We start from the raw sequence: 14,096 nt of genomic DNA on the forward strand, positions 1-14,096 counted from the left end.
CTAGAGATTTCCATGCGTACACTGGAATTATTATGGTATGGTATGGTATTATGGTAACACTGGCTATTATGGTATGAATGTAGAGAGTATATAATATGAATGAACCTTTTTCCTTATTTTTTAACAAACACAAATATACTGCATTCAGTCTAGTATTATATTCAGTCTAATATTGTTAAGAAATAACAGGCATTACCTTCTTTTTTTCAAATACAGGGTTATAAAATATGTCATTTTATTATGACCTTATTTATATTACTTCATAAAACAGTACAGTACTCCCATAACCTACAAGTTGTAGGTTAAGGAAGTAATATTCTGAAAGTCTGTTTGTTATTAATATGGACTGAGTTTAGTGAATGACATTGACCATAAGATGGGTAATCTGTTCTTTAATGTTTTGATTTGTAGAATATTGTATTATGATTTTTTTTTCTTCACAAAGAGAATTACACACTGTTAAGCGATGAATTACACTTACTTTTATTTAATTACTTATTTTGGAAAAGTGTGTTTAAATTAGATATTTTGCTGTGACTGTAGATTTTATATCCCAAACCCTAATTTGTAGTCAAGTTAACATTGGGGTATATCTCTATTAAAATGCACGGGGATGCACCAAATTGCACCATTTTTCTTGAAAATGCTGCAATTTGGTCCCCCAGACACCCCCCAACTCAATATTGTTCCCCTAACTTTAAAAAGGGTTCTGACTCCCAGGTGTGATCTAAGGTATACATGATTTACACCTGGTTTGACTACGCATTAGAAATTTGGTGTTTCCGTTACTAAAAAAGAACATAACAGTGTGGGGGGGCACTCAATATGGCTAGTACCTATGGCCCAGAATTTGGTGCTACGCCCCTGTTACAGTCTCCAATTTATTCTAGCTTGCATGTCCTACAAAGAATGTAATCCACCTGGGTGCACCTTCCTCCACTCTTATATGTCACCCTGTGCTCCTCAGAGATATTTGCAGTAAAATGCTGAAAAAAGACAGAGCTTCACAGCAGCTGGAGCCTGAGCCTCTGACTGACGACAGCATCAACACCAGAGCAAATAAAAAAAAAAGATAAACACCCCAAATGTGGTTGGATAACTGGGCGTTAGTGAGCATTTTCGTGATGAACATGATGACGATTGTGAATTGTGTTGTAATTTGTGTCTGTAGCATGACCCAAGCAGACGGTCACCCCTTTGAGTCTGGTCTGCTTGAGGTTTCTTCCTCAGAGGGAGTTCTTCCTTACCACTGTTGCTCTGGGGGTTGGTAAGGTTAGACCTTACTTCTGTGAAGCGCCTTGAGGCAGCCTTGTTGTGATTGGTGCTATACGAGGTCTGTCAATAAAGCAACGGTCCTTTTATTTTTTTCAAAAACTATATGGATTTCATTCATATGTTTTTACGTCAGACATGCTTGAACCCTCGTGCACATGCGTGAGTTTTTCCACGCCTGTCGGTGACGTCATTTGCCTGTGAGCACTCCTTGTGGGAGGAGTCGTCCAGCCCCTCGTCGGAATTCCTTTGTCTGAGAAGTTGCTGAGAGACTGGCGCTTTGTTTGATCAAAATTTTTTCTAAACCTGTGAGACACATCGAAGTGGACATGGTTCGAAAAATTAAGCTGGTTTTCAGTGAAAATTTTAACGGCTGATGAGAGATTTTGAGGTGATTCTGTCGCTTTAAGGACTTCCCACGGTGCGAGACGTCGCTCAGCGCTCTCAGCCGCCGTCATCAGCCTGTTTCAAGCTGAAAACCTCCACATTTCAGGCTCTATTGATCCAGGACGTCGTGAGAGAACAGAGAAGTTTCAGAAGTTGGATTCAGCATTTTATCCGGATATTCCACTGATAAAGGAGATTTTTTTAATGAAAGACGTGCGGACGGATCCGCGCGTCGGGACGCAGCCGACGCGGTGCGGCGGCACAGGAAAAACCTCCGTGTTGATAACCATTTGTAAAATCCAGGCGGCTTTTGATGGCTTTCAGTGGAGTGAGTATATGAGAAATTGTTTAACAGCAGGACATGTTCCAACTTGTCCTTAAGGCTTTCAACAGAGGTGTTTTTCCTGTGGCGGAGCGTCGCGTACGCGCGGACCCGTCCGCACGTCTTCCATTCAAAAAAATCTCCTTTAACAGTGGAATATCCGGATAAAATGCTGAAACCGACTTCTTCTGAAACTTCTCTGTTCTCTCACGACGTCCTGGATCAATAGAGCCTGAAATGTCGAGGTTTTCAGCTTGAACAGGCTGACGACGGCGGCTGAGAGCGCTGAGCGACGTCTCGCTCCGTGGGAAGTCCTTAAAGCGACAGAATCACCTCAAAATCTCTCATCAGCCATTAAAATTTTCACTGAAAACCATCTTAATTTTTCGAACCGTGTCCACTTCGATGTGTCTCACAGGTTTAGAAAAAATTTTGATCAAACAAAGCGCCAGTCTCTCAGCAACTTCTCAGACAAAGGAATTCCGACGAGGTGCTGGACGACTCCTCCCAAGTGCTCACAGGCGAATGACGTCACCGACAGGCGTGGAAAAACTCACGCATGCGCACGAGGGTTCAAGCATGTCTGACGTAAAAACATATGAATGAAATCCATATAGTTTTTGAAAAAATAAAAGGACCGTTACTTATTGACAGCCCTCGTATAAATGAAAATAAACTGAAATTGAAATGACGATTGAAGGACAACAAATACATATTACATGATATAACAGGATTTGTTCTTACATGGATTTTGATTGAACATGTTTTCATTTTGTCAACTTGCTTCTGTTTCCCCACAGAAAATGACAGCACTTGTGGCCAGAATTTGCAGTCTTTTTCAAATAATCCATCCATTTTCTACATCCACTAAATCCAGTTAAGGGTTGCGGGAGACTGGCGCCTATCCCAGCAGTCATAGGGTGTGAGGCGGGGTCGACCCAGTCTATCGCAGGGCCACACAATTCATTTTCTGGCTAATATAACATGGTCGCTGCATTTATTTTGTCATATTTCACAAACCAGCTGGTGTTTCTGCTGGTTAAAAAAGTGCAATAATTGTGTGAGAGGAACACCACATGCACAAAACCCATGAGGATGCTCTGAGAGTTACCTGGCATGGTGACCCAGTTAGCTTGTGGCAGAGGATGAGGAACCTGCAGAGGAAGCAGCATCGACATGGTCTGAGGGGGGCAGACCTGCGGCGTCTCCCTGGCGGCGGCGGAGGAGGGGTAACCGGCAGAGTGACAAGCTGAGCGACTCCATCTCTACAGCTCGCAGACACTGCTTCCCTCAGCCTGTCCTCGCGGGTGACGCTTCAGCCTGCGCTGGAGGAAGCTGCAGAAACAGCACAGCCTCACGACGAGGGCCCAAACCAGCCAGAAGCCGGCAAAACAGGCCAGGAAGGTGTAGGTGCCTTGGGACATCACCATGGCGATGACGAGACACGAGAGCGAATTCTCCCAGAGGCAGGAAGTGACAATTTTACAAGCGCAAGGGCCTGAAAAGGTGATGAAAATCTGATCCTCGTTACGGTTTGAGTGGCCTGTAATCCAGGGTGAAAAAATATGTTTGGTGGAGGTACGTCAGTTAGCAGCAGTTCAAAACTTCACCAAAAGTATGATAAAGGTATATAAGAGCACAAAATTGAGACTTCAATAAATAATATCAATTCTTTAAAACCATTTCAGACGGGCAGGGGGTAAATCCAGTCGAGTCGGTGTTCGAACGGTTCCTCCGATCATCACGTCACATGGTTAAATACTAAAAAGTCTTGCGTTTGTGGACAGCTGGCAGTCAACCAATAACAGGCTGCACATTAAGCACTAATTGCATGCATTAGCGTGCTCATTTGGAAAAAACTCATTTTGCAGCACATTAAAATCCCAAATGCCAAACGTAACGCGCGGGATAATTGCCTTGAAAGCAGCAACATCAGCTGTTCCCTTCCATGTGTGCTGGAAGTAAATGGATCGGAGAGGTGGCGGCGTGAGCCGACCTAAAATAAAGATTTCTGTTCCATTTGTGCATCTGGAAATTACAATGTTTCTGCGCCACGGAAGAGTTAAAGGTGGATGCAGTGTTGCTGTGCATCATGTCCAAATGATCCTGCTGTTTTTTTTTTTTCAGCTGAGTGTCTGTGAGATCCTCAGTGAACGCGAGCCCTCACCGGCGGGTCAACAGCAGAACACGCTCAGGTCTCCAAGCTTCAGTCCCAACGGTCTATCGTGAGAAAAATATGGAGATGGTGCAGAAGTGCAAGCTGGAAGAAACCAGGACCTGCAGGTCAGACGAACTCAGTCTACGTCCAATCAGAAGTGTCAAACCCGCTGCGTGACCCGCCGCCAGGACAGCTGGTCTCCATGAAGCCTGCAGCAGGCCGCGTCAGGGCTGCAGAGAATGCTGACACCGGCGGGGTGGCTGGGGTTGTTGGTGGAATCCTGGCGAGAACAGTGGGCGTCCCCGCTGCTCTGCAGACACAGACACACACACAGACAGCACCGTCAGCACTGATTATCACAGGACAACCTCCAGCAATATGCTCACATCACGGCCAGAAATCTGCAGTTACTGATCTGAGAAAGACCACCTCAACGGACGAGCAGCAGCAGCTTCACATTTCGAAGTGTGAGCTTGAAGAAAATACACTCGTGTTCCTGAAAAACAGGCTGCACTGCAAATGATTTTTTAATGAATCACGATGTGCTTCTCCTGAGCGGGTAGCACTGCATCAACAAACAGGTTTTATTAAAAAAAGTCTTTAGTTGATTGTTAGACTGTAATAATTTCAGGTTTACAATTAGGATCATATATATTTGGACACTTGCATACCGCCATTTTATTAGGTACAGTTTTTCAATTGCTCATTAACACAAACAGCTAATCAGCCAATCACATGGCAGCAACTCAGTGCATTTAGGCATCTAGACATGGTGAAGATGACTTGCTAAAGTTCAAACCGAGCATCAGAATGGGGAAGAAAGGGGACTTTGAATGTGGCATGGCTGTTGGTGCCAGACGGGCTGGTCTGAGTATTTAAGAAAATGCTGATCTACTGGGATTTTCACACACAAACATCTCTAGAGTTTACAGAGAATGGTGTGAAAAAGAGAATATATCCAGTGAGCAGCAGTTGTATGGACAAAAAAATGCCTTGTTGGTGTCAGAGGTCCAGAGGAGAACGGGCAGACGGGTTGAATGGGCGACTGCGCGATGCCATCATGTCAGTATGGAGCAACATCTCTGAGGAATGTTTCCAACACCTTGTTGAATTTGTGCTGTGATGAATTAAAGCAGTTCTGAAGGCACAAGGGAGACCAACCCGGTGTCGCAGACCAAACAGTCCGCCCCTAAAAATCGGTCCGCTTTTTGCATCTGCACATGCGTCATTTCGGACTGCAGCAGCACGTCTGAGACGGAGTCTCTTCATCCAAAGCAATCAAATGGATTAATGGGATTATTAACCATCAGATGATGAAGGTAAAACCTCTTAAATCATTCTAAAGTCAGTTTTAAGCAGAAATAGGCGAAACTCAGTGACGCTTTGAAATGTTCAACGCGGAGTGAACGCATCAGCTAGCAGCTCGTTTAGCCACGGCACTCTGATTGCTTCTGCTGCCTTTTATGATGAAATAATGTTGAATTTCTGTGGAAATGATTGTTGTACAAAAGCTTCAGATATCTGTTGCTGAGATAGATGATGACTGGAGTGCAGTTTGAAGCAGAAACGAGGTGTTAATCCGTGAACCGTGTCATCAGGGGGGAGCAGTTTTTAGGGAGGACCATTCGGTCGGCGACACCGGAATTAGCAACATGTACCTAATAAAGTGGTTGATGAGTGCACATTTTACTTTGATGTGCAGGATGTTCAAGTCAAAAGCAAATAATTACTACGGCTTTGTTATGTAGACTGTCTCCTTTAAACTGAGAGGAATTATATTCAAATTAAGTCGTATACAGTCATGTCCATAAATATTTGGACAATGAGACAATTTTTGTAGTTTTGCATCTGTACACCACAATAATGTTGAAATGATGTTCTCGCAGAGCCGTCCCGTCCCTTAGCGTACAGTCATATTAGCTACAAATGTGGGCGATGAGCAGTTGCCATTTGTCACTTGATGGGCATTGCAGGGCGTGGCCAGCTCGTGGTTACTTGGCGTTAACATGTACAATGTTTAGTGGTAGATTGTAAAAAACAGGAAATCCAACACTTTCACCGTGACCTTAACTGTGACCCAAACTTCACTTGATTTGTTTGAGTCCAACATCTTTCACATTGATGTTCCTGTATCATTAATTAGCATGCTAACATATCTGTAAAATGTCTTTGAAATCACTTCAGATGTATTATCTGGTTAAAAAAAAGAGTTTTTAGAATCATTTACAAAATGTATGAGGGAAAAAAAATGTCAGATTTGTACAGAAATGCTAACATATCGGAGCATATGCTAGACATTTTGGATTATTTAACCAGCTGATGTTGCATGTCGTGTCTTCTCAGTAATTTGCATAAAATGGCAAATGGACTTATTGTCCATTTTGGCACTGCCTAACTTGCAGTAGAGCGATCGTTGCCTTTGTCGCTACAAAATGCCTGCTCTGACTGGAAATGAACGACAAGTCGTCATTTTACCTCCGTCGCTTGTAGCTAATGGCAACAAACACACATGGGGTGTGCTAATGCTAAATAAAACAATTTTCATTTTACTTACACTTCTGAGCTAATAGTACAACAGTGTCCCCCCAAAAAGTGCCACAAAATCATTTAACTCTAATTCTGCAACGGGCTAATCTGATTCTGTTTGTTTGTTTGTTTGTTTGTTTTGTTGTTTGGTTTTCAGACATCAAGATATATGTGAGGGAATTTAGTCTGATGTAGTTTGAGACTGATCCAATGAGGATGCCACTTACAAACTGAGCATAAAGAGAACTGTGGAATTCTACTTTGAGGACCAAATCGATCATGCAAACCCAACAACAATATCAATGCTCATTTTAACGTATAGAAAAAAGCTCCAGACAGGATGATTGGGAAAGGAAGAACTTTCAAACTGATAGAAACTAGTCATAATGGAGGGAAGATCTGGTCGAACCAGAGGATGCGGTGCACATATTTAGGCACATTACAGACTGGGGGGAAATAGACATGAACATCAGAGATAACTTCTCTGAGATATGCTTCAAGAGGACATATGAAAATTCAGTAAGGGATATCTTATATATTATATTCCAATTCTAACGGTGGAACTCTGCCAGTATACAAAGGTATATCTAAAAGGAAAAGTAAAATAGGAGAATAGAAAAGAGTAGAGTAGAGCCAATTAGGTGCCTGGTCTTGAGAATCAGGGATGGTAGGTCAAAAGCTTTTTTATCCCATGGGAACTCTCCCTACCCACCCAAGCGCTCAAGAAAAAGGTATATATAATATAATAAGTAATAAGAACATAAGAAGGATAAGACATCACAGGAGAAAGATTGTAGTAAAGGTAATTAGTATGTAGACTAGTAGTGAAATCAAATATAGTTGGTAGGCTAAGCTGTAGAAGCAGAAGCTGTGAGTGTGTGAGTGTACTGGTATCTATCTAAAGTAACTCTGTAAGCATACTATAGGAAAATAAAAAGTATAATCATTATGCTATCAAATGGAAACCTAAGAACTTAGGTACTACATGTTGATGTCTTTAGAGGAACACGTAAACTGATGAATCATTAAAAATCTACAGCATGTAAAATAGAATTGTAAATGGTAAAAATAAGATAGTTATGGTAGAAGAGCTAAATTAGCCGTGAATAAGCCAACCGTACCCAGCAAGCTTACACGATAAACAAAAACGGTAATTAGTGTATAAAGTATAATAGCATAGTTAAACCTACCGTAATAGTATTAACAAATACATATAAAATAAATGTGGGCAAAAGTACGAGGCCTGTCCAAAAAGTATCGTACCTTTTTATTTTTTGCAAAAACCATATGGATTTGAATCACGTATGATTGCATCAGCCAAGCTTGAACCTTCGTGCGCATGCATGAGTTTTTTCACGCCTGTCGGTTGCGTCATTCGCCTGTGAGCAGGCTTTGTGTGAGCAGTGGTCCACCCCTCTCGTCGGAATTTTTATTGCAAATAAATGTCTGAACGATTTGGGAGCTTTGCTGCATCAAATTTTTCCAGAAACTGTGAGAGACCTCCACGTGGACACCATTCAAAAAATTTAGATGGCTTTCAGCGACGATTTTATGGGGATTATACAGATTAAGGAGTGCTCCAGCCGGTTTAAAGACCACCCACAGCGTCCGAGAGCGCGGCGCACTCCGAGTGCCGATCGACAGGCTGACACCCCACTGAAACAACCAGATAATTTCCAACGTGAAGGCTTTGTTGATCCGGGATGTCGTCTAACTTTCACAAAAAAGGCAGAAGGCGTGGACATCAGCACTTTTTCAGCACATTCTACTGTTACAGGAGTTTTTTTCACGGAAAAGAGAAGCGGAGGATTGCGCCACCATGCGGCTCATGGCGCGGGACAAAACCACCTCCGTGTTGGTCTCACAGGACGGCTTTCAGGTGGCTTTCAGATGGCTTCTGGTTGCTTTTCAGTCGTGTGAGTATCCGAGAAATTGTGCATGAGCTGGACATGCCCCAACATGTCCTGTGAGGCTTCATCACGGCGTGCTTTGTCTCAATGTGCCAAAAAAGTGCTGATGTCCACGTCTTCCGCAATTCCTGTGCTAGTCAGACGACATACCGGATCAAGACAGCGTCCAGTTTAGAAATGAACGGCACATTCCACTGTTACAGGAGTTTTTTGTCATGGAAAGAGGAGCAGAGGAACTCCACGCGTCGCGGCGGAGCTGCATGGCGCAAAGCAACGCCTGTGATGAAGCCTCACAGGACATGTTGGGGCATGTCCAGCTCATGCACAATTTCTTGGATACTCACACTACTGAAAAGCAACCGGAAGCCGTCTGAGCCATCTGAAAGCCGTCCTGTGAGACCAACACGGAGGTGGTTTTGTCCCGCGCCATGAGCCGCATGGTGGCACAATCCTCCGCTTCTCTTTCCATGAAAAAAACTGTAACAGTAGAATGTGCCGAAAAAGTGCTGATGTCCACGCCTTCTGCCTTTTTGTGAAAGTTAGACGATGCCCCAGATCAACAAAGCCTTCACGCTGGAAATGATCTGGTTGTTTCAGCGGGGGTGTCAGCCTGTCGATCGGCGCTCGGAGCGCGCCGCGCTCTCAGACACTGTGGGCGGTCTGTAAACCGGCTGGAGCACTCCTTAATCTGTGTAATCCCCATAAAATCGTTGCTGAAAGCCATCTAAATTTTCCGAATGGTGTCCACCTGGAGGTCTCTCACAGTTTCTGGAAAAATTTGATGCAGCAAAGCTCCAAATCGTTCAGACATTTATTCGCAATAAAAATCCGACGAGAGGGGTGGACCACTGCTCACACAATGCCTGCTCACAGGTGAATGACGCAACCGACAGGTGTGAAAAAACTCACACATGCGCATGAAGGTTCAAGCTTGGCTGATGCAATCACACGTGATTCAAATCCATATGGTTTTTTGCAAAAAATAAAAAGGTACGATACTTTTTGGACAGACCTCGTATGAATTAATGTGGGTTATCAAACACAAAAGAACCAACTATTTTGTAAGCTACGATGAACGTTGCTAAGGCCGGTTAGATAAGCTAACGTTAGCTGTTAGGTATAACTTTATAACTAACTAATAACTAATATACTAGTATAAAAGTAGTATAACTAATTAACTAATATGACAGATATCAGTATCCAAATGTGTATAGATTTTCTATGGCTTTATTTGTGTGGCACTTTTTGGGGGGACACCCTGTAATTTGATTCTATTACTGGAGTATTTAATTAACTTTACAGAAAAAAAAAACCCTGACAAATACCTAATCCTCAAATCACAAACTAAGCACCCACGTGCAGTGCCACATTCTTGCACAACACTAGGAGGCGACAGTAACTCCTACCAACTCAGGGGGCAAGACGTTGGCCTGTCAATAAGTGGATTATTTTCATTGCTCAGATTCCGTCAGGACAGATTTCATCTTAATAAAGAGAGCAGTGGTTGTTGCACAGCAGCTACAGACTGCAGATGTTACGTCACAGTTCCTGAGTTCCAAGCACGCAGGCTCAGCTGGGTGGGAATGACGGGAACGACCATATTGCGGTGATTTTCAAATCTGGTCCTCAAGTACCACCTAACCTACACGTTTTCCAACTTCTTTTCCAGTTCTGTAATCAGCTATATGCCATCATGTCAAAGCACCAAAGCCCTCTGGCACACGAACGAGAGATGAGGAGGAAAAATGGAAAGAAAAAAAAACACAGAGCTAATGACACGATGACTGACAATAAAAGACAAGGAAACCTGGTCTAACAACGCAGTAATTCGGGTCTCTGGCAGAAAAGGCCGACCCTATTCACACGGCAGCTGTGTCCATAACTCTCATTTCACTATTCGCACGGCAAGAGTCTGGTGGCAAAACTTGGAACTACTTGTACGAGGTCTGTCCGTAAAGTATAGGTCCTTTTTATTTTTTCAAAAAACTATATGGATTTCATTCATATGTTTTTACGTCAGACATGCTTGAACCCTCGTGCGCATGCGTTTTCCACGCCTGTCGGTGACGTCATTCGCCTGTGAGCACTCCTGTGGGAGGAGTCGCCCAGCCCCTCGTCGGAATTCCTTTGTCTGAGAAGTTGCTGAGAGACTGGCGCTTTGTTTGATCAAAATTTTTTCTAAACCTGTGAGACACATCGAAGTGGACATGGTTCGAAAAATTAAGCTGGTCTTCAGTGAAAATTTTAACAGCTGATGAGAGATTTTGAGGTGATTCTGTCGCTTTAAGGACTTTTCACGGTGCGAGACGTCGCGCAGCGCTCTCCGGCAGCGTCATCAGCCTGTTTCAAGCTTAAAACCTCCACATTTCAGGCTCTATTGATCCAGGACGTCGTGAGAGAACAGAGAAGTTCAGAAGAAGTCGGTTTCAGCATTTTATCCGGATATTCCACTGTTAAAGGAGATTTTTTTAATGAAAGACGTGCGGGTGGATTGCAGCGTCGGCTCGCAGCCGCCCGCGACGCTCCGCCACAGGAAAAACACCTCTGTTGGAAGCCTTGAGGACAAGTTGGAACATCTCCAGCTGATAAACAATTTCTCATATACTCACTCCACTGAAAGCCATCAAAAGCCAACTGGATTTTAACAAATGGTTATCAACACGGAGGTGTTTTTCCTGTGCCGCCGCGCCGCGTCGGCTGCGTCCCGACGCGCGGACCCGTCCGCACGTCTTTCATTAACAAAATCTCCTTTAACAGTGGAATATCCGGATAAATGCTGAAACCGACTTCTTCTGAAACTTCTCTGTTCTCTCACGACGTCCTGGATCAATAGAGCCTGAAATGTGGAGGTTTTCAGCTTGAAACAGGCTGATGACGCCGCCTGAGAGCGCTGAGCGACGTCTCGCACCGTGAAAAGTCCTTAAAGCGACAGAATCACCTCAAAATCTCTCATCAGCTGTTAAAATTTTCACTGAAAACCAGCTTAATTTTCGAACCGTGTCCACTTCGATGTGTCTCACAGGTTTAGAAAAATTTTGATCAAACAAAGCGCCAGTCTCTCAGCAACTTCTCAGACAAAGGAATTCCGACGAGGGGCTGGACGACTCCTCCCACAAGGAGTGCTCACAGGCGAATGACGTCACCGACAGGCATGGAAAAACGCACGCATGCGCACGAGGGTGCAAGCATGTCTGACGTAAAAACATATGAATGAAATCCATATAGTTTTTGAAAAAAATAAAAAGGACCTATACTTTACGGACAGCCCTCGTATAAACAAACATACTGGATTCAAGATGTCATAACTCCTTTAATATTTGTCCGATTTTGATTTTTTTTTTTTTTTTTTGAAGCTGAAGATGTCTTCTGTATACAGTACACTAATCGATTTCATCATACATACAATGAAAAGAGCGTGGCGAAGCGTCAAAGTGAAAATGTCTCACACTTCTAGTCTACAGTCTGCATCAAAAAATGATATTTAAAAGAGGACTGACTATATCCCTAAGGATTACACTGGTGTAAAAATTATTTAAATATCATACATCCTGTAAGAAAGGGCTAAGAATAGGCCTACACTGTCTTTTGATACTCTGACACGAGAAGCTTTACCATATACTGCTGTATTATGCAGTTATCTTTTACAACAAAATCAGTTTTATATGTCTACCTGAAGTTTTACTATGTCAATTTTAGAATAAACTGTTTAATCTCATATACTGCAACTACCATACTTTTATACATTTATATTAATAATGTAGGTATATTGTGAATGTCTTAATGTAAATTGCATGTTTAATTTTAATATGTAATCATCCATTTCATATTGTATATACCCTCCTTCATCACAAAATGAGGGCCATTTTTATGAGATTAGTATTAATTAAACTGGTTGTTGTCAATCTACATTCCACTCGTAATTTGCACGGCCGCACGTGTAAATAGCCATTTCTGACAGAAAAACATACATTTGACTTGTGAACTTAACGAAAGCTAAAATTTGAGTTTAAATGTGACAGTTGTATTATATGTGTATTGTACGATGGAGTTTTAGGGCCACATTGAATTTTTATTTTTTATTTTTTGGACTTCGAGAATAAAGTTGTAATATTACGAGAATAAAATCGCAATATTACAAGAAAAAAGTCCTAATATTATGAAAATAAAGTCGTAATTTTACGAGAAAAAAGTCGTAATATTGCAAGAAAAAAGTTGAAATATTATATTATGACTTTATTCTCATAATATTATGACTTTATTCTCGGAAAATTACGACTTATTCTCATAATATTACGACTTTATTCTGGAAGTCTTAAAATTACGACTTTATTCTTGGAATATTACGACTTTATTTTCGAAGTCTAAAAAAAAAAAAATTCTATGTGGCCCTAAAACGCTGTCGTAGTATTGCAATACCTTAATTACTTTTTCATGACGGGTTTGTTTGATGAGCTCGGCTTGGAGTCTACAGACTTTCAGCTTTATTGCAAGGAGCTTAACAAAAATATTACATTATCCATTTAGGAATTAAATAGAACATTTCTGGATATTTCACTCTCAACCTCCTCAGCTCTGTAGGACCCAAGGTAACCTGTTTTCATGCGGCCTGTCATCAGTTACTGTCTGTGTTCAGTTTACTTGTTTTTCTGCTGAGGCCATTCACCTTGTTCTCACTTACAACAACATCAAAAGTATCAGATGGTAATTAAATGTTTGCACTGATTCGTCAAAGCCATATTTTTGCTGCTGCGTGCAGAGTTCCTGAGGGAATCACCGCCAGAGAGTCACTGGGACTGACTCACCTCAGCAGTGTGATCTGTGCTGTCACAGCACGCCGTGAACATCAGACTCTCAGAACATTAAATATCAGATGTGTGTGAGCAGAAGTGACAGTTAAATTCACTGCAGATATCTGAATGTCAGCGCACTTTCTTACAGATTGACTGACGTGTTTTTACATCTGTTTTTTTTTTTTTTTTACACTGACACTTAAAATATAGGGTGTGCCCACACCACTTCCCAGCATGCACCTGACTAGAACAGGACTTGTAAATCACTTTTTACTGTTCTGTTCACTTTGTGGCCAGTTTGTTCTCAGTATTTGGGCTGTGTATACAAGGTAGGAAGTGTTTGGTGCGCTGGGTTTGGACGTACACTCATCGGCCACTTTATTACCGGGTTGAACCCCCCTTTGCCTACAGAACTGCCTTAATTCCTCATGGCATAGATTCAACAAGGTGTTGGAAACATTCCTCAGAGATGTTGGTCCATATTGACATGATGGCATCACTCAACCAGTCTGCACGCTCTCCTCTGACCTCAACCAGGCAGTTTCATCCACACAACTGCCACTCACTGGATGTCTTCTGAGTGAGTGTACTGATGTATTGACCTCGTGTACGGGACAGGGGGGCTCGTAACTACCACTTGTTGGCAAGGAAAACAATCAATGTAATGAGAACTGAACAAATTAAAAAGAGCACATAATGAAGGTGGGTCAGCGGTTAGCACTGATGCCTCA

This window comes from Thalassophryne amazonica, chromosome 9 (genome assembly GCF_902500255.1).
Source record: "Thalassophryne amazonica chromosome 9, fThaAma1.1, whole genome shotgun sequence".
NCBI classification, from domain to species: domain Eukaryota; kingdom Metazoa; phylum Chordata; class Actinopteri; order Batrachoidiformes; family Batrachoididae; genus Thalassophryne; species Thalassophryne amazonica.